The sequence below is a fragment of the Podarcis gaigeae genome (assembly GCF_964106915.1).
Source record: "Podarcis gaigeae genome assembly, chromosome: 4".
NCBI classification, from domain to species: Eukaryota; Metazoa; Chordata; class Lepidosauria; order Squamata; family Lacertidae; genus Podarcis; species Podarcis gaigeae.
Window position 1 is genome coordinate 60,841,151 of NC_139677.1, and position 24,930 is coordinate 60,866,080.

A 24,930-nucleotide genomic window follows, 5' to 3' on the forward strand; every position below is an offset into this window, starting at 1 on the left:
AGTGGTCTTGCATTAATGCTAAGCAAAGCTATGGCTTAGTGTGAATAAGCTAGCATGCAGATCTACAGTTGAAAAAATCATGGCTTCCTTGCTCCTAAGCTGCTCCTGCTGCTACCAGGACCTAAACCATGCTTTGGCTTAGGCTCATGGTTTTTCATTCCAGACAGATCATGAGGCTTGCTCTTGGCTCATGGTTTGTTTCTGATTGGCAAACTAGGAGCCAGGGTTCAAACATAATACCAAGCTACACACCTGGTAGTGGCTTATGGTAGTGCAGCAGGAGCAGCGGAGCAAACTATTTTCTAATAGTGCACCAGCATGCTAGCTCATTCACATTGAAATTGACTTACCATTATGTGCAAAAGGCCACAGAGAGATAGGGATCCAGAGAATGGATAAAAAAGAGCTCACCTGGGTATACAGATCAAACAAAGAATCTGTTCTATACACGCTTTCAGGTTTCTGTCTCTTTGTGTGTGCATACATGTGAGTGGACATGATTGGATGTGCACTGGTATGAAAGTGTGCATGGAAAGCAGTGTGTGTGCCTATGTGTACATGTTGTGTGCACACTCAAAGTTTCATCCCTTCTGCTTTCCTCTATACATTAACACTGCTGTTTGCTAGTTCTTCTCTGTTTTATATATTTTCCAATGGGTTGGTTGATCTAGGGCCACATTTTTCAGGTCCATATATAGACTAGGTGGAGATTTAAATCTTCCAACTCATTACACATACTATTTTTGGTAATTTTAGCTTAGTGAATGACTCATGGTGCCATCTTTATTATTTATAAAGGGTGGGTGGATATTTGTAAAAGGTTGTATGCTGTCTGAATTTATCTTTAATTCACTCCTATTTATTATGTTACCATCTTCAGTCACATCATACTAAACCAGGGGTCAGCAACCTTTTTCAGCCGTGGGCCGGTCCACCGTCCCTCAGACTATGTGGTGGGCCAGACTATGAACAAATTCCTATGCCCCACAAATAACCCAGAGATGCATTTTAAATAAAAGAGCAAATTCTACTCATGTAAAAACACGCTGATTCCTGGACCTTCTGTGGGCCGGATTGAGAAGGCGATTGGGCCGCATCCGGCCCACGGACCTTAGGTTGCCTACCCCTGTACTAAACAGTCTACTTGCCTCAAGAATTATGAAGTGACAGAAAGTAGATACTGATAGAAATGAGGGTGCAACAAAAAGCTACCAAAGAGCAAGATACTCTGTGATTTTGGTGTACCAGCTGCTTAACTACTGTGTCAGATGGATTCTTATGAGCTTAAAATAAAATAAGCAGTGCAACAAGTCACTGCATACCTTATCACTTATATGACTTGTAGACTTGAGAAAATAACATCTCTTCTACTGCAAGACTATTAATACACTACTGGGGTAATAAAAGTGATTTTTTTATAATGTTCAAGGATTCTGCACAGTTAAGGGTGTTCATCCTAATTAAAATCAACCAAAGGTCAAATTATGCAATATTCTCTGGCTGCATTTGTGTGTTGTTGTTCCAGAGCTTCAAAGATAGCAACAAACAGATATTATAAACAGATATCCATTTTAAGGTAGTCCTGTAAATATTGATTCCTGATGTCAGTGTCACACTAGTTCTTTAAAATGGAAAAAGTATGTTGTAAAAATATTTATGTATTTCAGCTAGGCCTGTAACTTTTATTTGATCAGCTGGTTGATACGAGTTTTCTAAGTTTTTAAAAGTTTTGATTCCTTCCAATGAATTTGCCTTGCTAATCTGCCACCATCTTGAAGCACCAAGGATAGAATACAAAAGAGGCTTCTGGGATGGATCCATTTGCTCTCAATGCTAGGGGTAGCAGCTAAGACCTCAAACTGGCATTACGGAGCACCACCCTATGTCATCAAAAAGAAGCAGGAGAAGGGTAGAATTGAAGAGGTGAGTTTGAGTGTGCAGCAGCGGCATGTAGCTACAAGAAGCTGCGCTCATGAGAGCTATTAATTGGTGCTGTTCATCCTTTGACCAATTAGCAACTTAGGGCAAGCCTTACTCCAGGACAAGTTTTGGAGAAAAAAGTGCAGCAGTGGCAAGGTTGCTGAGAAGGAAGAGGACATGTGAAGCCCAGTGTTTTTCAAGTCCTCAAGTGTGAACGCAACAGGTCGCTGGAGCACAGTTCCTCTAGCTGTCCACTCAGGGGAGAGAGTTATAAAGTGACTTCCTCCAGTGCTGAGTGAAACTAGATGGGAATAGTCATGCTGAATCAGACCATCTAGTCCATCATTTTGCCATCTTCATCTAGTCCATCATTTTGCTCTTCATTCAGAGTGACCTAGGAGATACACTTCTAGGAACCATAAGCAGGACATAAAGGCAATAGCCCTCTGTCTTTCTTGTTTCGAGGCAAATGATACTCAGTGCATATCACCTCTGAATCTGGAGCTTACATCATGACTCATAGCCATTAATAGACCTTTCCTCAATGAATCTGCAAGCCATCTCAGCCAGTGACCATCTTGTGACATCTTATGGCAGTGAATTCTATAAATAGAGTATGTATTATTTGAAAAGGCACTTCTTTGTGTGTGCACCCTAAATCTACTGCACATCAATTTTACTGCATGACCCTGAATGTTGGTATTAGTTGTTTTTGCCCCTAAACTTAAGAGCCCTGGGCATTGTAGTGTTTCCTTGTAATGAAAGTGTCCCAGTCCTCGGATTATTCATATTTCAATTTTTTTGTGTCTTTTCTAGCTCAAACATATCTTTTTGAGATTGAAGGACCAGAACAGGACACAGTATTCCAAGTGTACATGAACCATCTATTTTTTATAAGGGCACCATGACACTAGAAATTTTAGTTTCACCCCTTCCTTAAAGATCCCTATCACAGAATTTGCTGTTTTCACAGCTGCTGCACACTGATGACATTTTCATTGAGCTATCCTTCATGACTTCAATTTATTTCCTCTTTAGTTTCTAACAGTTCAGACCCCACCTATGTACATATGAAGTTAGTATTGTTTTATCCCAGCATGCATCATGTTTATTTACATTGAACCAAATTTGCCATATTTTGTTTGCACATTTATCCAGTTTAGAGTGAGTTTTTTTTATCTTTTTTAGTTCCTGAAAAGAGAATTCCAGCTCTCAGGTACCATAGTGTTCACTGATGGTGAATTTTCTCTGTTCACACAGGGTTCTGCTATAGAGCCAGTACACCTGTCACTTTTTCTTTTCCTGTCCCTTAAAATATGTATATGTATTTAAGTTGCAATAGAGGATATCACAAAGTATGCAGTTGCTTTGGTGTACAATCCTAGTTTAGCATTCTTGTGGTTGCATGCACAGCTGTATCACTGTGACAGCAGGATGTCTGGCCGCCTTGAGGTAATTTTTATTTGCTAAAGGGGAGCCAGATGAGTGGCTAATTAGAAGCCTAGATTAGGAAGAGGGAGGTAAATCAGCTTTTCAAACTGCAGGAGCCCTGTCAGAGAACAGTGGGAGTTTTATCACACACACCTTTTTCAACCATTGTAACAGTGGTGGAATTAACTCCCACACACAACTTTTAAAAGTGCAACCCAAGTGATGAAACATTGGTGACTTGGCTACCTTTCCAGGTGCCTTGGTAGTGTTCATATTTATAAATTTTTAACTGATTTGCAGGTAGCAGTAACCATACTGTGCCTTATTTGAACATTCTGGAAAACTATGGTGTACTAAAGAGAAGCCAATACGATGAATCCCATTTTTGATTAATTGAAAATATTGGAATGGATTAATTTTGATTGCTGTTTTTATTTTCAATTATATGTTTTATAAATGGAAATTAATAAAATATAATGATATACATATATAAGGGAATTATTAACCAAAGAAGAATTAAAACCATATTGAAAGGGAAAAGCTGAAATGCCTAATTGAAAGCAGGACTATCTACATACTGTATACTTCTACATGGGAACAATGATGACATTGTTGATACAGTAATTGGTCTGTGGTGTTGAATTTTACTGGATACCAATCAGTAAAACAGGATGCAAGTATAGTTAAAAGAGTCATTAATGAAAGGACCTGTGTGACCATATTGGATGTGAAAGAACTAGTAAATAGTGAGATGGCTTATGCAGAATTAGGTATTTTGGTGCAGTAAAGGCCACCTGATACCCATATTTCAAAAGTTCTGAGGACTGTCTCACATATTAAAAAAAAAGAAAGGCTGGCAGTAGTGTTTTTATGCCTAAGACTTTACACAGTTTTATGAGAAAATAATGATTGTAAAATGGTACAAAAGGCATGGAGGCAATAGGATGCTTTACAGAACTCAGAGATTACTGGAACTACAAGTGGTGTATATTCCAGGCAAATTGCTTGAAAATACTTATGGCATTTGATGGAATGAAGAATAGGAATTCTGGAAATGTTGATTTTGCTGCTATAAACTACTTTCTATTTTATTTATCTAATTTAGAACTGAAGCTGAATTCATTTTGTGTAATAGATTATAAGAGTTTGGCATTTATTTATTTATTTTAAAAAAGATGTTAATGGTGGTTGGACAGAAAACCAGAAACTCCAGAAGAATGACATAAGGGCAATGCCCAATTAACAGAGTTCAATAATTTTAATCAATTAATTCCCCCAATTAATTGATGGATATGACAGCCTTAATTTCAATATTTGCTGCTTCCGCAACTCTGCTTTATGCATCAAATCCATATTTGTGTGCAGAAGCAGCAAGCAATACTTCTTTTAAAAATGGGACGGGGAAGATAAGTGATAGTAGGCAGAATAGGAGGATAGCAGAAGCGTTTCATGCATCACGTGAGTAGGTGCATGGAAGAAAGGGATAATTCTGGGATAATTGTAACCTAGCGGAGTTGCATGGTGCTGAGTAAACTATTCCATACTTAGTGTTTCCAATGGTGTTAGTGCAGCAGCAAATATTAGAGATGCTGTGAACTGGAAAGTGGAAGAGGTAGCTGAGAATGAAGGAAGAAGCATACAAACCTGCAATATCTTCCCAACATGCAAGCCACAATTTGGCCATGAAATTTGAATTAGGCATATCATTGTGAACCTGCTTCAGCCTTCTTTGATAATCTGGAGGGAAATTTATTTGGTTTTATAGCTAATGCTTGAAGATAAATACTTTAAGAGATGCTTACATGATAGTCTAATGAGTTGCCCGTTAGCAGATGCAGTAGGTTATGATATTTTGTTGCAGATATCCCTTAAGTACCGTACGTTACAGTACTCAGTAGTAGCATGTTAATGTTCTGCTGAGGAATTCATAAGTATCAACAGAACTAAAGAACTGAGTCACATGAATATTGTGGTTTTTCTCAGGAATGTGCATTGATCAGATAAAGAACAAGGTGATCCCTTACTTTAACATCCTTGTCTCAAAGCACTGTGACAGAATGCTCTGGTACAGTTATTCCCACAATTAAACATGGTGCCCACAAAATAACTCTTTCCCCATTTTGGAGTTTATCTTGTATGGCAAACTTGGGGGAAAATGTTAGAAATTTTGAAGACCTACTATCTGCAGCATTTTTTATAAAACCTGAATCTCCAAATCTCTTAAGCAATTTGGAGGAATCCCACCTTGACTCAAACAGGTCCTGAATTTGTCTGAAGTGGCCTTCTTAGCTTTGGGATTTAGCACTCTCCTAGCTTTTTTTACTCAGTATACTAAACTAATATACTAATGAACTTGATTGTGCACTGTGTGTTCAGCAGATCTGACGTCCAGTAACCTTGTTTTTAAAGCATGCCTTCTAGCCTGCACTATTATCATATTCGCATAAAATATTCAGACTGCTGCATTGGTCGTTGGGTATTAAAAATTCTAATTTCTAGCACTTCTCATTTCAAGAAAGGAAAATCTATTATATAATTTTGCTATTAACATGTTTATTTTCTATCTAAGATGAAAAATGTAGACCCTTTTTTTATTTGTTCATAATAATTTTGAAGAAGACACTTCCACAGCTGTATTGTATAAATTGCCCCTAATTATCTTTCTGTGTCTCCCTTACTTCTCCATAAGCTATGACCTTGTAGGCATTGACTTCAGTCTGGAACAATTTCAAAGTCATGTAAATGAATGTAATTAAGGTATTGCTTATTATCTTGCAGAGTTCAGAGGGAAGCACACTGGCTAGAAAGGTTTGTTTACTTAATACAGAAGGTCAGCTACAGTTAAATTTTACTGCCTAAAATGGTTTGGTAATGCTTTTATTTAGACAGAAATGTTTGGTAGTGCACATAATACATTTTTTTCACCTCAGAGTGCTGTGACTTTTTTTATTTATTAAAGAAATGTATTTGTATTCTTTAACATTCTTGTAGAGCAGTGAATCTATTTTCATGCTAAAACAACAAGAACCCAAGATACAATTTTTAACTCTTTATCCACTAAATGAATGCCTTTTGATGCAGTAAATAAGAAGGTTTTTTCCTTTTTTCTATCATAGTTCCTGGGCAAACTTGTATGGTACCTCATAACAGTCTGAATATGTTGGCTACCAAAGATGAACTTTTTTAATTAATTAATTAAGAGCATTTTTTTACCCTGCTCTTCAACCAGAAAGGTTCCCAGAGTAGTTTACATGCAGTCAATAAAAATAAGACAGTCCCTTCCTACAGGGTTGCAGTCTAATCAGTCAAAGTCAGGTACCAATTCTTGCACAGTTGTTCTGATAATGACCAATTGGCATAGTCAAAACAAAAAAAATTCCTTCCAGTAGCACTTTAAAGACCAACTAAGTTAGTTCTTGGTATGAGCTTTCGTGTGCATGCACACTTCTTCAGAGGTGCCTGATACAGGTGATCTTTTGATAAAGCATAAGCTTCTGATGAAATGGCTGCCTCCAGGTAACAGTTGAGGGACAGGAACCCCGGTTTCCAACCAGGGAATGATTTACCAGCGGTCTGTTTCTTACTTCCTATCAGATCTTTTAGTAAGGGACATGGAAGGGAAAAATCAGAACCTGATCTTTGTCTGGCAGCAGCAGGAGGATTCAAGGCCTCTGATTCCAAGACTGGTTAGAGAACCAGGACTAACTCAGGATGGTTCCTGTCCACACCCTAAATCAAGCTCTCGCCTGCTTTCCCCCACTCTGGGATTTTAAAGTTAGCACAGGATAGCAGATAAACCAAGGTTTGGCTTAGTATGTTGTCCAAACCTGGGATTGTGAGCTGTAATCATAATAAGAAGATATACCTTTATCACAAACCTGCATTTGAACAACATGCTACGCCAAGCTGGGCTGGGCTGGGCTGACCTAAAAGGCAGCTATCATCTCTTCCTTGGAAGCCAGCACATTTACTCTAAGCCATGGTTTGGCTTCTCATGACATGACATGCAAATGCAACTGTAGTTATGAAGGGGAAGACACAGTGAAATCTTTGGCAATTACATAAACATAATTATATACACAGGATTGTCATCCTAATTTATAAATGCCACTGTGTCAAACAGCACAACTGCTCTTGTATGAATTTACAAAGTGGTAGAAGACTATAATCAGGGAATGAGAAGGGGTGTGTATTGCAGTTGATGGGACTAGTATGTTGAGCCACTGATTACCTTTTCCTTCAATTCATTGTAGATGGATTAATTTTTCAATTCTTAGAGTGCTATCATACTATTCCAGGGATGAGATTCAAGCATGTGGCTTTTTTCTTCAGTAATCCTGATAGTCTGTACTTAAATCTGCTATCAAATTACCATATGCATTCTTATTAAGAGGAATTAGGCCACACAGACACCTTCTGCCATAACTGAAACTACAAATGTGATGAAAAAGCTGACTTTGCAAAAGGAAGAAAAGAAGGAGAAAAACCACCCCCATACTTTGCTCATAAAGAGAAAACATTTACTATTCTCAGTTGTTTTATTGTATTCCTTTCCCTGGGGTCAGCAAATAGTTTTTCTTAAGTTGTCCCACATTTACGACTTTTTTGAATAGAAGATGATTGCAGTTGGTAAGGAGAACATCTTACTGGGGTTTTGTTCTGCATAATTGTATATCTATGCTAAGTAGCTTTATAGAAACATATATGTATGTGAGTGTCCATTGTCAACTTTGTTGATTTGCCACCTGTTTTAGTATATTGACCCTAGACAGGGGCCTATGTTAGGAACTGACCATTTATATAAATTAGACAAGACAAGCAGAAGAAAGTGAAACAGGGCTAAGAAAAGCAGAGGCCAAGGGTAATGAAGATACACTAAATATATTCATTTGACACAACTTCTCTTGCTAAAATAGAAGTCAAGACAACAAAACCATGCTAATAATAAAAACTACAGATTATTAATCAAACATTAGGTGAAGACAAGGTTTTCTGCACCCAATAGCAGGGCTAGAGGTCCAATGATAATAAGTAGGAACGAATGATGTTTTTAGATAAAATTTATCTGTCTTGGAATTTACTAGGTGGTAGGTTCAATACCTTTACAACTAATACTTGAAGTAATGGGAGTAACGGCTCCTGTTTCTGAGCACGTATGTATAATTAAGTGACAATTTTAATAATTGCTTGTCTATTGTTGGTGAAGCTTTTGGACCCTTTTACCAGTTGTGTCCTATTTTTGCTTTCCGGGGTTTTTTCTTCTTCAGTGAAGGCTGTCTTTGATGTTGATCAAAAGGGCAAGTCATCATCAGCATTATGTTTGCATTTTCCTACCAAAAAAAAGCATCCAAGAAGGTTCAGCTTTCTGCATCTCCTCTTACTTTTGCCACTTTTATTTCTGGCAGCACCTTTTTGTGACACTTTTGTTCCCATATCACCTGCCTTGCCTTTGTTTTCTCTTCTCACCTTCTCTCCGCTTCCCTTCTGCCTTCTTTCTTGAATATTCCTACTCCTTTATCTGTTGCCACTCTGTCCTCTTTCACAATCCTCTGTCACCAACTGTCTTTTCCTTTCCCCCAACTTCTATCTTCTCTTTTCACATGTTTCAATCTTTTATTTTTGTCACGTTCTACTTTCTTTCACCTGCTATTGTTGACTACCCAGAAGATATTCCTGGCTACTCTGTACATGTTCAGAACACAAACCGCTACAATTCCTTCTCCACCCTTCTCCATGCCCCCCAAATCTACTCTGCCACACATAGAGTTCATTCAGCACAGCTTTCCCCCCTTGTAGCTCACCAGAACACAAGCTGAAAAGTGCCATTGTTTGGCTTGATGAAGTGGGCATGCAGCCTGAAGAGAGGTCCTAAAATGGGAGGTGGGTGTATGTAAAGCAGAGAGGGGGGAAATGGAAGCAGAGACACTTGAAGCATTATGAATTTTGCAACTGGAGAATCATGAATCAGTCTCCCTCCTCCTGAACTTTCTCCCTGACCCAGCCCTATTTCACTTGCCAGGAGCAGGGTCAGGTTGATGTGGCACCCCTGCTCCCTCCAACTCTCATCTCCTGCAGCCACCAGATTCTTGACATCATTTCTCTCTCTCTCATCTCTGCAATGGGAGGCTCTGAGATAACCAAAGAGAGAAGCAGGACAAATTGTGCCTTCTCTGAAAGCAAGATGTGGCATGTCATGTGATGGCAACCGCTATGAGTAGTGTCCATATAGATAACCCACACTACAGGCATAGCTATGGGAACATGGCACATGTGATTCACTAGAACTATGTATCTTATTGAAAAAGGTTCATCCCTTTCTCCTGCCACATGTATAAAACAAGTATATATTCAGAGGGATGTGTCTTAGACTAGAACACTGCATGTACTACTCCTTTGGTCTGGTCAGGATTAGCTGGAACGCAACATGGTTAGCTACGACTTATATGATGTGGCCTCACATTCTACCTGTGGATCCCAACCCAGTGGTTGAAGTCGTATATACTACTGTAGGAGTTACAATGCCTTAACAGTTGATTGCTTGTTGTAGAATGCCCTTCTATGGGAAATCTTCCTGACCTGCCTCTTAACACTTCTGGGAAAACAGTTGCAAGTTTGTTTGCTTTTATTCTGTCAAATTTTTAAAGCGTGTTAGTCCCTAATTTTCGCATATGTTGTAGTGGCTCATGCTTGTTTGTGTTTTATTAATAAATTTATTGTTTTGATCTATTGTATGTCATTCTGAAAACCAAGAGTTTGAAAAGTAGCACAGTAATATGAATAAATGAATTAAGTTATAAGTTTAACCAGCATTATTCTCAGGGTTTGAAGGTAGTTGATTAGTTAACCTTAGTTAGAGAATCTAGGAAGCTTTAAATGTGTTTTTTTATATATAATTATATTTATTGGCAGTTTTTTAATTTAGTTACAATTCCAATAAACAATACAATATAACATATCTTTTAACATAGTCTTCTCAACTTCTTTGGACTCCCTCACATCTCCCGCTCCTGCGTTCCTAGCCAAGAAATTTTTTCCAGCAAATTTATCCCCTTATTTCGATTCTTATTATCTAATTTTCCAATATTATATCTCTAATTTTTGATATCCTTTATTCAGATCTTAAGGAATTAAATATAACTTAAAAAATTTCCAAAAATTTGTCTTTTCTTAAATTTGACTTATCTTCATATATCACTTCCTCTATCTCAATGGTGCCCAATTGTTTATATTCTAGCATCCTCCTTAACATTCATATAGTTTACAATATTTTTGTAGATAGATCTTGAATTTCTTCCAGTCTTCTTCCAACGTCTCTTCTCCCAGGTCTCGGATTCTGCCAGTCATTTCAGCCAGTTGTTACATAAATACCATTCAGTCATCGTTTAGGATACAGGAAAATGATAGATTCAGGGCAGGAAGTGTTGGTAGTCCAGTGTGCTACTCCTTGTCTCTTAAGCATCTTATGTCTCCCCTGCTTTATAATTCCAGCTCAGCCCTTGTATGACCACTTCCCTGACCACTGAAAAAGAGATGTAATAAGGAGAGAAATAAAATTTGTATAGTTTAATATCTGTAGAAAATAATTCAGCAGAAATATCAACCTTATATACTGATCTGGGGAAAAGCCCTATTAAACAGGGAACAAAGGAAGTACTAAGAGGTCCCCCTCTACTTATCTCTGTACCAGGGAGGGTCTATAGGGAAGAAGGCAGGCTTGGTTTTTTTAGATATTTGGGTACATATATCTTCTGAGTAAACAGGATTGACCTGCAAACTTCAAAAGTGACTTCACAACAAAAATATGTAGCAAGATTTGAAAATTGCACTGGTAGATAAAGGCAAGTCACTTTATTTGTATCTTATCCATACTCAAGAATGGTTTATGACAAAAAGGCATGACAAAATAGCTGAATTCATCAGTAACTCTTGTTTTCAGTAGGTCTCCCTATAACAGACACCTCAAAAAAGTTATCATATTCTCTCCACCATTTACAAGTTTTTCACCACACAAAACCATGAAGAAAGCAAAGCTCATAGAATAATGGCATCTTGCAAAAAAAAAAAAAAGCACAGTGGTACCTCGGGTTACAAACACTTCGGGTTACAAACTCCACTAACCCGAAAGTAGTACCTCAGGTTACAAACTTTGCCCCAGGATGAAAATGAAAGTTGCGCGGCGTTGGAAAGCCCCATTAGCGAAAGCGCGCCTCAGGTTAAGAACGGTTTTGGGGTTTTGTTTTTGTTTTGTTTTTAAAGAACGGTTTCGGGTTAAGAACACACCTCTGGAACTAATTAAGTTCATAACCCGAGGTACCACTGTATGTCACTTTGAAAACTAATGGAAATAAGATGCATCTAATAAAGTGGACTCCAGCTCACAAAAGCTTGTGCTACATTAATCTGTTTGATTTTAAAGATTTTTTGTTTTTACTTCAACCTCTCTGTATCCTGGGATCTTGAAAGAATCTCAAGTCTTTCTGTTCACCCCTGCAATTAAACTTAACATTTGCAGAAAACTACAATGAAGAAATAGATATGCTTTGTACCAGTTAGATATAAACGACAGGACCAGAAACAATTCAGAAGAGTTACTGAACTGGAAATTATTAGCGTTAAAGCAGGACCAGTATGGTAATTCGCTGCACAGAGATGGAGGGTGTTGAAATTCTGCAGTTCAGTTGTGATTGATAAATTGGATGTTTTGAAGACCCTAATAGTTCAAGACATAAGAGGTCAAGTGAGATGTGCAGCCTTCACATGCACAGTTATATCTGTCACAGTATGCCAGTTAATACATGGCTGGTTTAAACTTCAAAACTTCAGACTTTGAAAAAACCCCATAAATGTTTGGCATTTAATTTTAAAATACTATGAAACTACTTTAAGTGTAGTCTTTAAGAATATTTATTTTAGCAATGTGTTTAAATTCTTAATGCATTCCCTCAAAAGGCACAGATATACTTCATAAGATGGCATGTTTACATTGCCATATAAGTAAGCAGTGACAAAAGTAGAGTAATCAGCAATTTTTAAAGTAATGCATTAAAATGACTTGGACGTCAGCTAAAATTCTTTACAGGGACTTGTTTAATCTGCCTTGAAACAGCAGTTCCAAACTCTTTGACAAGCTGTTTGAAAGGCTGTCTAATTTTCAGTGTGTAGCTTAAAAGAACTTGCATTATTTTTTCTGCTCAAGCGTTACTTTGCAACTACAGCAATACATAAAACAAGATTCTTTTGTGTGTGTATTGCTGTAGTTGCAAACTAGCAACAGTATACGTCACAGGCCTGGAGTAGCCAACATGTTGTAGTCCAGCAAATCTAGAGAACACCCATCCCTGAACTTGGGCCATGCTGGCTGGGGCTGATGGGAGCTGGAGTCCAGCAACATCTGGGGGGCACCACTTCAGCCATCCCTATGGTAAATTATTTCATTTGTTCCATTCCCTACTTAATGGCATTCAGAATGGCAGTTAATGCAACCTAAGTGTGTATACTGTACATAAAAAGAATGTAGAATTGTGACGGCAGACTCAGCCCCCACAATTTATGTGCATTCAGTAAGCTCTGTGAACAGACAACAATGTTCACAAGCATGGCGCGCATGGCTTTTTTATGAATAATAAAGATACATACAAGAAATAATTTTTCCAGCAGATTGTAATTAAGATTGCCTCCCTAAAAGTTCTTAGTTGGGAAGGAGACTTTGCCTACATAGTAATTTAGGCAGAGGCTACAAAATAAAGGAAATGCCGTGCACATATTGTGCCACTGCAAGTGATTTCCCTATGCACCACAGCACTGACATGCAATATTGTGTGTTTCTTTCTCTGGACCTGAACTCAGAATATACATGTTGACATATACTATGATTGTGTCATCTTTTCTTTATTTTTCTGATAACAGAGTAACAACCTTCACTGAATTAAAAGGGGTTGTGGTGGAATTACATATGGAGTTAATAGCTTAGTTAGTAGAGCATGAGACTCGTAATCTCAGGATCATGGGTTGGAGCCCCCCATGGGTTGGCCAAAAGGTTCCTGCATTGGAGGGGGTCGGACTGGATGACCCTTGTGGTCCCTTCAAACTCTGTGAGTCTGTGGTCTAAGACATGTTCAGAAATAGTCCCAAATTTGTAAAAGTATCATAGTTTTTGTGCCTGTGAAATGCTGTTTAAATCACTGAGAGCACCTATTGTTGGAAAGCTATTGGGAATTAGATAACAGATCACCAACTGATATTTTACTACAATCAATATGAAATTGACCTGTGGAAACCACACACACACACACACACACACACACACACACACTTACACTTGATCTCCACTTTCCCTGAAAACAGACTGACATGATCTCATTATTTGAAACATCAAAAGCTGTCCCAGGGTTCTTGTCTCACACTTGCTATTGCTTCAACTGTTCAAGTGTCATGCTCATGTGTAAATCCCATTCTTGACTTAGCTTTGCTTTCCTGGTTAGATAGTACAATATCACCAGCACAGTTTGGGAGGGTAGGGTGTGTTATTTCACTGCTGTCTATAAAATTTATATCACCCTGGTAAGGAGGCCATTTGCTCTGATACTGGATTTGAGGATTTTGGATCCGAGAGACATAATAGGGATGCTGCTGATGTCCTGCCTGCCCCACTGCCTGACAGCTTACCCGGCAGAGTTTGTCTTGAAGAGTGCACACATGGCGGTCATGGTGACTCCCTGTTAGTGGAATACTCTCCCCAAGGAGGCTCACTTGGGCATTTGGCTGATTAATATTCTTTGGCCTTTAAAATGTTTCTGTGGGAAGGGGATTATTGGTTTATTTTGTTTTTGTTTATGTTTTATTATGTATTTTGTGTTTCATTTTGTACTTTTATGTTGTGAACTGCTCTGTGATCTTCGAATATTAGTGAATACAAATTCACTAACTAACTAACTAACTAACTAACTAACTAGACTCCAGCATCCACATCAAGGCTATCACTATAGATCCATCTCAGAACTACATAGCCTCCTTGACAGCCATGGGGTTGTCTTAGTTCATTAAAATACAAATGCACGTGGCAGGACACACAAACTCAAACTGGTATTTGCTATAGATAGGCAAGCTGTAGATCTGTTGGTAAGTTCATTTCCATGGGTTGTCTGGCAAGGAAAAAGCTTTTAAAGACTTGGGTCACTAATTTGAAGGAACTCTTCCTTTCATACAATCCTGGCCATGCCTTAAGATCTGCAGGGGAGGCTTCACTTGTGGTCCACTGCTAGGAGAAGTTCAAGGAGTGGTGATATGTGAAAGGACCTTTGCAGCAGAGCTCCACCTATGGAATAGCCTTCCTTTGGAGGTGCAGATGATGATGTTGATGATGATTTTTATTATTTATACCACACCCATCTGGTTCCCCCCCCCCACTCTAGCAGCAACTGTAATGAGCCACTTTAAAACGATCCTTTTACTATCACATAGCTTTTTGTAATAATGAAACCGATTTCTGAAAAATTAAGGTGAAATATTGAATATGCTTGGGAAAATTCCTTTCTTTCTTGAATACTGTTATAAAATTTAATATTTTTAATACTTAATAATTGATGTAATCTCTCTCTCTCTTTTTAAAATGACATGTTTGCTTTGTGTCAGTGTAGGTACCAAACATTCAGACTTCCCAGTAGTTTCCAACTGTTAGAAGTTATATCAATAGTACATGTTCTGCATCATTTTTCCAGGCAAACTGCACACCATGTAGCTCGCTTGTCTGTAAATTGCAGGAGTATATCCAGCTGTAAACAACAAATGTGATAATTTAATTCATTTTTAAGGGGTCAGTGCTTTCTGATTCTAGTTATTCTGTTCACTTAAATGGGGAATATTTTTCATATTCTTTATTTGGGAAACCAACTGTAATTTATCTGTGAGCCTTTTTAGGACACCAGTGACATTATGTAATATAATTACAAAAATCCACCAAGCTCCACCACAATATGTCCCTCCAAACCTCCTTTCTCAAACTCCCAACTCCCCACAGGCCTCTAAGGTAATTCAAAGGCTTGTGGGATCACAGTTGCAATGGCTCCTGGAATTTCTAGCCATTTTCCCATTCTTTTGGTGCCATTTTTGCAGTTTTCCCACTCTCTTTGAACTGTTTTTGCTCTTGTTGCAGTTAAAATTGATTTATTTAATTATTTCCCAGCACTGCACATATATGCAGTCATGTCCAAATTGAACACACGTAAAATGCCTGTACTAGAAAAAGAAGTGGAATAGAGCAAAAAGCTCAATGCGAATGAACCAGTTTGGATGTAATATTAAATTATAGTATAGAATTGTGTGGAAGAGCTGCAGTTATTAGTTTGATCAAACCATAGATTTGGCTTGTTTCAACAACCACAGCATGGCCACAATCCTATCCACACTTACCTAGGAGTAAATTCCATTGTGTTAAGTAGGACTTATTTTTTATTGTGCTTTCAAAGGATAAAAAAATATTTTACACATTCCAAATCTTTTAAATATACAGTAGTACCTCTGGATGCGAACAGGATCTGTTCTGGAGCCCTGTTCGCACCCTGAAGCGAACGTAACACATGACTGCGCATGTGCGGGTCGCATTTTGCCACTTCCGCGCATGCACATGGCGCCATTTTGAGCGTCTGTGCATGCGCGAGCGGTGAAACCCAGAAGTAACGCGTTCTATTACTTTCGGGTCGCTGCGGAGCACAACCCGAAAATGCTTAACCTGAAGCATATTCATCCCGAGGTATTACTGTATATCCATACAGCTCAATATATTGGTAACCCATGGTTTAACATTACAAGGGCGAGCTTCAGCGTGATTCCCAACAGAATGGCCTTGCATTCCCTTCTCCCCCAATCCTTCTCAAGTGTGACTATGAGAATGTTGGAAGCATATTCTTCCATTTTGGATTAACCATAGTTTATCATTACATCTAGATGTTTAAATTTATTTACAGCCCCATAACGCCATAACCCCATGGCAGCCATATAGTGAGTGGTTCCCTGGCACTTTCTCAAAATTCCAAATGTGCTCATTGGCTTGCAGGCATTGGTGACCCCTGTTTTAAAGTGTACATCACAATCCTACACATATTTACTGTTAAATAACTCCCAGTGGGCTCAGGGGCATGTAAATGGCAAAGGAGCGCAACCTTAGTGTATTTGATTTTTTGTTAATACATAAACAACGAAAAACTATTTTGAACTAAATCAATTCATTAGATCACAGGAATAATATTGTAGTAATTATTCTCATAGAGGAATTAATCAGACTGCAGAATCAAATAACTAGTTCTCTCAGTATGCGGTGAGATGCACATGAAGTTAGATGACCTTTTGAAACTCTTCTCTGCAACAGAAGTAGCTTGTCATGGAGCTGCTTGGGAAACATTAGTTCAAAACCAGCCTGAAATAGCAAAATAAATGGTTGGGTCCTAGTTACAAGAATTTTGCAGTTCCCTGTCTGTTTAAACTTTTTTTCATTCTGATTTGTTTCTTAGAATCTGCCCTGGTGTCACATGAAAATCATCTGCTTCTTTTTTGTTAATTAGTTTTTAACATGTGGAACAGTTAGCATAGAATACACGGCTCGTTTAGTGACTTAGATTAGCCCTGGGGAACACATCCTTTTAGTTTGAAGCTGCTTTACTGGCAGCCAAGGGCATGCCTTGGAGTTGGTGAGGTTGGCCCTGCCAAGGGCCCAGATGGGTACAAAAATGGCGCCTCTGACTTGGAATGGTTTGGAGCCTGCCCACGTGCTCCCCAGACCATTTCTCCATTGCTGTAGGCAGCTAGGTGAGGCTCACAGGCTCCTCCGGTTGCCTTGGTGGAGAATCCTGTTGCTGTCATGGCCATCATAGTACCCCTGCAAGGCCCCCTCCCCAGTCAGCTGGCAGAACTATTAGAAGTTTGAGCAGAGTGCCTAGTAGAGCTTGAATGGAAGACAGTAGTGTAGTCCCAGCAGCCTAAGCCACCAGCCCTTGAGAGTGTGAAGAAACCAGTACAGCCCAGAAGTGTAAATAAGCGGTATATTCAAAAGAAGTACCGTATTTTTCGTCCCATAGGACGCTCCGTCCCATAGGACGCACCTAGTTTTTTGGGGGGGGAAATAAAGGAAAACAATTTTTCCTTTATTTCCCCCCCAAAATCAGGTCGGGGAAACTGAACCAGGTCGAGGAACAGCGGGATGGCGGTGCTGCACCTCCTTGCTGTCCCCCGAGCTTGTGGGACTGGCCGATGTCTGTCTGGTGCGCGGGGCGCTCTGCTTCAGGGTGCCCCTCGCGCCGGGCGGCAGGCTGCTATCCGCAGCGTGGGGAGCCCTGCGGGGAACTCCCGCATGGCTCCAACACTCTGCAGATGTCTGTCCGGCGCGAGGGGCGCTCTGCTTCAGGGCGCCCTTCGCGCCGGGCGGCAGGCTCCTATCCGCAGCCTAGGGAGCCCTGCGGGAACTCCCGCAGGGCTGCCTAGGCTGCGGATGTGTTCCTGAAGCCTGGAGAGCGAGAGGGGCGGTGCGCAAGCTTCAGCGAAAGCCTGCACTCGCCCCATAGGACGCACCCAGATTTCCCCTTCATTTTTGGAGGGGGAAAAAGTTCGCAGCAGGTATAGAGCTCAGAATCAAAACTAAACACTATATCAGAATATTGGTCTACCTAATGCTACACTTAATCCAAATTAACATTGCAAAAATTACTCTCAACCTTTGGTGCTGGCATCTTTTGGTATCAGATGCTGATGGGCTTAAGAGGGTCAAATGCAGCCTCACAACAGTCATTTACAAAAGAGTATCGGATGTAAGTGGGCTTTGGTTTACAAGTGGTTAGTTTGGAACTTTTGGGGAGGCTGGGGGAGATGGTAGACACCTTCTGGGAGCCAAGAACAATGGTTATTGCTGGTGCCTTTCTCTTTTTGTTAAACAGGATTTAATTAGGAACTCTGTGTTTTAGAAGGGACATGCCTTATTCCCAAGTCATGATGGAGGGCAGGAGCCTAGAGGGCCACAAGATGGAGGTGCCAGAAAATGGGTGCCCTCCCTAATGGAGACCCATTTCTAGAATACTTTGCCTGACACTTAGTCTTATCCTTTTGGCAACAGGTACTAAACAGTTTGTCTTGATTGGAGAACCAAGTCCTTTTAGAGCTTTTGACCACTCTTTGAACATCAAAACTAGTGTGCTTGTGGGTGCGAATGTGTATGTGAATCCGGTCTTGGGTGTTTGATTTTCGTTGTTGTGTATACTGTGTATATACGGACAATGACAATAAATTTATCTAAATCTAAATCTAAATCTAAAGAATGGTGTACTTGTGGGAGTTTGTAGCCAGAACTGTTAGGTATGTACTGTCTGGAATGCAGCACTTCCTCTCAGCACTAAAAAAGATAGGGAACGGTTGTCAAGCAGGGATTCCAGGCTACATGCTTTTATAGTACAGAATGGCTGTGTTCCAAAGATTGCTCTGTTCTCAGAAGCAGAGTGACAAGCTAAGTATATTGGAAATGCAGACTGCAGATTTGACCTACAGCTTTTATGATAGGATGGTGGGGGAGTCATTCTTATGGCTCCCTAGGCTTCTTTGGGAGGAAAGGCAGGATATAATTTTTAAAAAAATAATAATGGGGGGTCACTTTTAGATTCAAGATTCAGGTTGGTCTGATGCATTCGAAATAAATACCTTTTTTTTTTTTAAAAAAATGTCCAGTAGCACCTTAGAGACCAACTAAGTTTGTTCTGGGTATAAGCTTCCATGCCATGCACACGTCTTCAGATACACTGAAACAGAAGTCACCAGACCCTTATATGTAGTGGGAGGGTGGGGTGGGGTTTTTCTTAGAAGGGTAGTAGGAGATGGGTGACTCAATGGGTATGGTAAATCTGTTGATGACTGTTAACAACTGCAATTAGTCCTACAGGAAAAAGCTTTCTCCTACTACCCTTCTGGGAAAACCCCACCCCACCCTCCCACTATATATAAGGGTCTGGTGACTTCTGTTTCAGTGTATCTGAAGAAGTGTGCATACACACAAAAGCTTATACCCAAAAGAAACTTTGTTGGTCTCTAAGGTGCTACTGGACAATTTTTAAATTTTTCCATTTTTTTAGATTCAGTTACTAAAGTCTAGTTTTCATATAAGTTCCTATGTCTTTCTTCAGCAATCTTATTAGCTTCATTTCAGTTTAATTGCTCTCCTTTCCTGATGCATTTTTCATGAAGGTATGGCTATGAAGAAAGAAAGCTTATGAGTCCACTTTTAACTTAGAAACTAATCTAAGCACCTGTCTTGATCTCATTTAAACTTTCTCCTTCATTCACTTTCTCTGGTACCTTATTTGTGGTTTTTATTGCCATTGCATGCCACAGTTCTGCTTGATTTAACTATTTACTTGTGATTTCAGGCAATGCCTGTGTATAATTTTGTTAAACCTATTCAAAGTCACCTTTATGTTTTCTTGTTTATAGTAGCTTGAATCTGCTTATACACAAATGTATCCTGGATGAACTTTATCTAGCTGTCTTTACTTACCGTAAATTTCGCTCTATAACACGCAGATTTTTTCTCCTAAAAAGGAAGGGGAAATGTCTGTGCGTGTTATAGAGCGAATGTGTGGTCCCTGGAGCCGAAAAATCAAGCAAAAATCAAATCGCGGGGCTGCACGCTGCACAGAGAAGCGGGCTGCTTTCCTGCATTCTGCCTCAGGGTCTTACTGCCCACCCTTCTCTGTTTCCTTGCTGTGTTTGCTGAAACGGAACAAAGAGCAGGGAAAGCCCCTCCCCTCCAGGCAAGCTCCGGTGCTGCTGGGGGAGAGGGAGAGAGAGGGGGGAAGGGAGAGAGAGGGGGGGAGGGAGCGAGGGAGGGAGGGAGGGAGAGAGAGAGAGAGAGAGAGAGAGAGAGAGAGAGAGAGATGGTTGGCTGGCTTGGGTGGGGGAAAACTTTTGCCTTCCTTTCCTCCCTACCCCTCTCCTGCATTCTTAGCCAGCTGCTTCTCTGCACACCCCTCTCCTGCTCCTTGTCCCTTCTGTGTTTTTCCTTCCCTCCCCACTTAAAATGTGGTTACAAAGCATAGATCCTCAGGATCTTTGCATTGGGTCACCCCAAATTCACCATCAGATCACATAGCATGTCCATGGCTACAGCCTGCCCCCCCAAAATCACGCACCCACTGTTGCCTGGGGCTGCAATGGTGCAAAAATGTGGTTAAAAAGCATGGATCCACATGGATCCTCAGGATCTTTGCATTGGGTCACCCCAAATTCACCATCAGATCACATAGCATGTCCATGGCTACAGCCTGCACCAAAAAATCACGCACCCACTGTTGCCTGGGGCTGCAATGGTGCAAAAATGTGGTTAAAAAGCATGGATCCACAGGGATTCTCAGGATCCTTGCATTGGGTCACCCCAAATTCACCATCAGATCACATAGCATGTCCATGGCTACAGCCTGCACCAAAAAATCACGCACCCACTGTTGCCTGGGGCTGCAATGGTGCAAAAACGTGGTTACAGAGCATGGATCCACAGGGATTCTCAGGATCTTTGCATTGGGTCATCCCAAATTCACCATCAGATCACATGTCTGTGGCCACAGCATGAAGCCCAAAAATGATACATCCACTGTTTCATTCAGAATGTTTTTTCCCTTGTTTTCCTCCTCTAAAAACAATGTGCGTGTTATGGTCAGGTGCGTGTTATAGAGCGAAAAATACGGTACTTTCAAATTAATCAAAAGCTATAGTAAGTGGCTTTTTCAGGACACACAGACACACACAAACTAGCAATTCACAGACCACTTTTTACTGGTATAAATGTTCAATGATTTCAAATGTGATACTTCTTGGAATATTTTGGATTCAACATCTGGCTAATTGCAGTTTCGGTTTATATTATTGAGGCTCCAGAAATGAAAATGCTACAATGGTTGTGTTACATATACATACTTCTACTATTTATTTCTTGGAACCTCCTTTTATTACACCCTTTCCTTTCTAAACTAGGTACAGGTCTAGAACTGTGGCCTTACCTATTACATTCCCACAGGACCATCCCCACAACAAAGGCAAAGATGGGTGCACCTTCACAACTCCTGGAGGGAGTTAGGGTGCCCAACTTAGGTGGTAGTATTTTCTGACAATCTATTCATTTAAACTTAACACACAAATATTTTTTAAATTTAGGATTCCATTTTTATTATTGTTGTTTACAGAGAATAGTCTAAGCAATCTTGACAAGATGGGACTATCTGTCATCCGTACTGCTACACTAATTCAGAACCATAGTGCTCTCATTGTGTAACACAGTTCCACAGGTTGTCCTTAAGCTCCCAGCACTGCCCCCACACCTTCTAGATTTTCAGGAAGTGGGAATCGGCAGCCCTCCCCAGCAGTATATCCGAGCAAAGTGGAACTTGGGAAAATCTAGATGCAACCCTGAGAAACTTAGTTTTTGAAAGTTTTGAAAGTTCTTCATGTAGAACTGAGCTAGAATGTTGAGGCCTTTGATCTTTGGATGAATGGTGATGTACAAATTTATTGGGGGGCGGGGACCATGAATTCACTCTTTTATTCATCTATCAGTTCTGCCAAAATAATGTGCAAGACTTTCATTATACCTTTAAAAAGAATCATTTGCAGAAAAATCCAGGGCAAGTTGCCTTGGTATTTAAGACTTAGAGAGAGAAAAAGCTTCAAATAAAATATTTAAGAACTATTATAGGTGTCTTAGTCAAGTGATGATTTTCACAAATATGAGTCTGCCTTGACTAAAGGTAAAGGTAAAGGTACCCCTGCCCATACGGGCCAGTCTTGACAGACTCTGGGGTTGTGCGCCCATCTCACTCAAGAGGCCAGGGGCCAGCGCTGTCCGGAGACACTTCCGGGTCACGTGGCCAGTGTGACAAAGCTGCATCTGGCGAGCCAGAGCCGCACACGGAAACGCCGTTTACCTTCCCGCTGGTAAGCGGTCCCTATTTATCTACTTGCACCCGGAGGTGCTTTCGAACTGCTAGGTTGGCAGGCGCTGGGACCGAGCAGCGGGAGCGCACCCCGCCGCAGGGATTCGAACCGCCGACCTTTCGATCAGCAAGTCCTAGGCGCTGAGGCTTTAACCCACAGCGCCACCTGCGTCCCACTCTGCCTTGACTAGTGCTTAGCTAATTCATTGAATGTGAATTCCTTCATTAATTGCCACTTAAATCTATAACCTGAGAAAATAGGAACTGTGTCAATATTTGGATTGAATAAGTTGGTTGTCACATTAGCCATTGTTTTCGTAGAATTGTGTATAATGGCATTTTATTTCTTGTATATTCCTTTTAAACAAGGATTTCTGGACGTTATAATATTTTTGTTTGTTTTGCTCTTTGGCCAACTTGCTTCTTGAAAGCCGCACATCTCAGAGCAAAAACCCATTATCTTATTTTGGATTTACATGCCCACTTCACTAGAATTGGTTTGACTCCTTTAAACTGTGTCCTCCAAATAATTTCGGCTACCTACAGTTCTCTTAATATCAAATTTTGTAGGATTCCCAGAGTGTCAGACACCTCACTATGCAAATCCTGGCTTTAAGAAATGTCTTTTGTAAAAGCCTGCCTGAGGCTAGTGTGACTTAACAGTTAAATGGATTATTTGCTTTTCTGTTTTCTGGCATCTACTTTTGGCATCATGAAATCTGGCAGCTCTTCATGTCTGGCTAAATCTGTCCTATATTTTCTTTAATTCAACCTGTTCTACCTGGGTTGTGCAACATGTTGGTGTTGGGAACATCTACTTTAGGGGTGGCCAACTCCCAAGAGACTACAATCTACTCACAGAGTTAAAAACTGGCAGTGATCTACCCCCCTTTTTTGGAGTTCAGGTCAAAGTTCTTGAGCTTTTTTAGGGAGGAGGAAAGCCCCATTTTTGGGGAGTGCAGGACTTTTTTTTAGGAGAGCCAAAGTTGTTTAGCTTCTTTGAGGGGGAGCCAGTGATCTACCACAGATTTCCTGTGATTTACCGGTAGATCACAATCTATGTGTTGGACATGCCTGAACTTGAATACACAGAGGTGGGTGGTCTATATGAGTTGGATATATTTCCACCTCTGTTATGTAGTATGCAGGAGAAGGCATTATATTGAATATTTATATGTAAGATAAAAGGCATTGCGGTATAGTAGGTGTGTGTTTATTGTAGTGAGCCTTTGACTTTTAAGAAGAACAATATTTATTAAAATGCTACTAGTTCCATACAATGAGCCGATACATGAGAGAATTAGAATTTCAATAGGTTGATGGTATTGTTGTATTGCTAGGAATGCTTTACATTTGTTTGGCACTAAAACCCATTTTTGGTCAAAGGGTGCCTATCGCTGAGGGTAGAACCATATGTTATATGGTAAATGTGCAGTTCTCAGTTCTTTTCAATACAGTAGTACCTCGGGTTAAGAACTTAATTCTTTCTGGAGGTCTATTCTTAACCTGAAACTGTTCTTAACCTGAGGTGCCACTTTAGCTAATGGGGCCTCCCGCTGCCGCTGCACCACCGCCATGCAATTTCTGTTCTCATCCTGAAGCAAAGTTCTTAACCCGAGGTACTATTTCTGGGTTAGCGGAATCTATAACCTGAAGCGTCTGTAACCTGAGGTACCACTGTATTGCTTTTTCAGGGAGGGAGGAAATTGGCGGTGTAAGCAATATGCTTTTGCCTTTTAACAGCTAGTGGGGTTAATTTGAACTATATCTAAAACAAGGCTGAATACCTCCCCTCCCTATTTCACAGAGTGATTTGTGTTCTCTGGGATTCATTTTTGGCAACTTTAAGGGCAGATAGTCCATAATTGTTCATTTTTGTCAGCATGTGTGCCTGTTGTTGTATAAAACAAGGTGGTTTCCCCCCTTTATTTCTTATATGAGGTGGGAAAGCATTGGCCTTCCCCGCGGAGTGTTGGAGCTACTGTCAAAGCAGAATGGTTCTTGAGGTGACAGTTAAGAAAGTGAGGAAAGGGGGAGAGAGAGAGAGAGAGAGAGAGAGAGAGAGAGAGAGAGAGAGAGAAACCAGCTTGATGAAAATCAAGGAACATCAGGCAACTCTTGCAATAATCTTCTAGGCCTGTTTTTGCCCCACAACTTGAAACTGACAGCCTGGGGCTAGGCTGAATATTTTGGCCCAGCTTTAAACCAGACTTTTGGCACATAGTATCAAAAAGTTTGTAAAGCTGACTGGAGCTTAGGAGCATCTGGTTCAGGGTGACTCATTCCTCTTAAGTGTTCTGTGTCCTTAAAGTGCAGAGAGGATGGGTTTTGACAATGAGAACAGTTAAACTAGACAGGAACGCAGAGAAGTGGCTGCCAATTACCACACTATGACAATTAAATTCCTGGTAGCAAAAGTGAAGATCAATGGAATACAGTTATCTCTGACTATAATGAAGAACAACAGCACAAGTCAGGATGAAAGTTGGTAGCAAAATCCATTTCATTGGGAAGATTTACTTTGTATCTTAGAGTCTATGGGATTTATCCAAATATTGTATTTATTTAGTTACATTAACGGCTTTTCTAGCGTGCTTTATAGTAGTAACCAAACAACAAACAACAA

The 24,930-nt window shown here is 40.1% G+C and overlaps 1 protein-coding gene across 2 annotated transcripts in view; it reads left to right on the forward strand.

Annotated features, from left to right (window-relative positions):
- NRIP1 (nuclear receptor interacting protein 1) overlaps window positions 1–24,930 on the forward strand; it is a 78,218-nt gene that overhangs the window by 11,712 nt on the left and 41,576 nt on the right. The window contains exon 1 of one of the 2 annotated variants that reach the window (XM_083736163.1): window positions 1,730–1,923. The exons of the other annotated variant lie outside the window; for it this stretch is intronic. The gene's annotated coding sequence lies outside the window, so the exon portion shown is untranslated. Of the gene's footprint in view, window positions 1–1,729; window positions 1,924–24,930 lie in introns of those variants that run through there. 2 annotated transcript variants of the gene reach the window in all.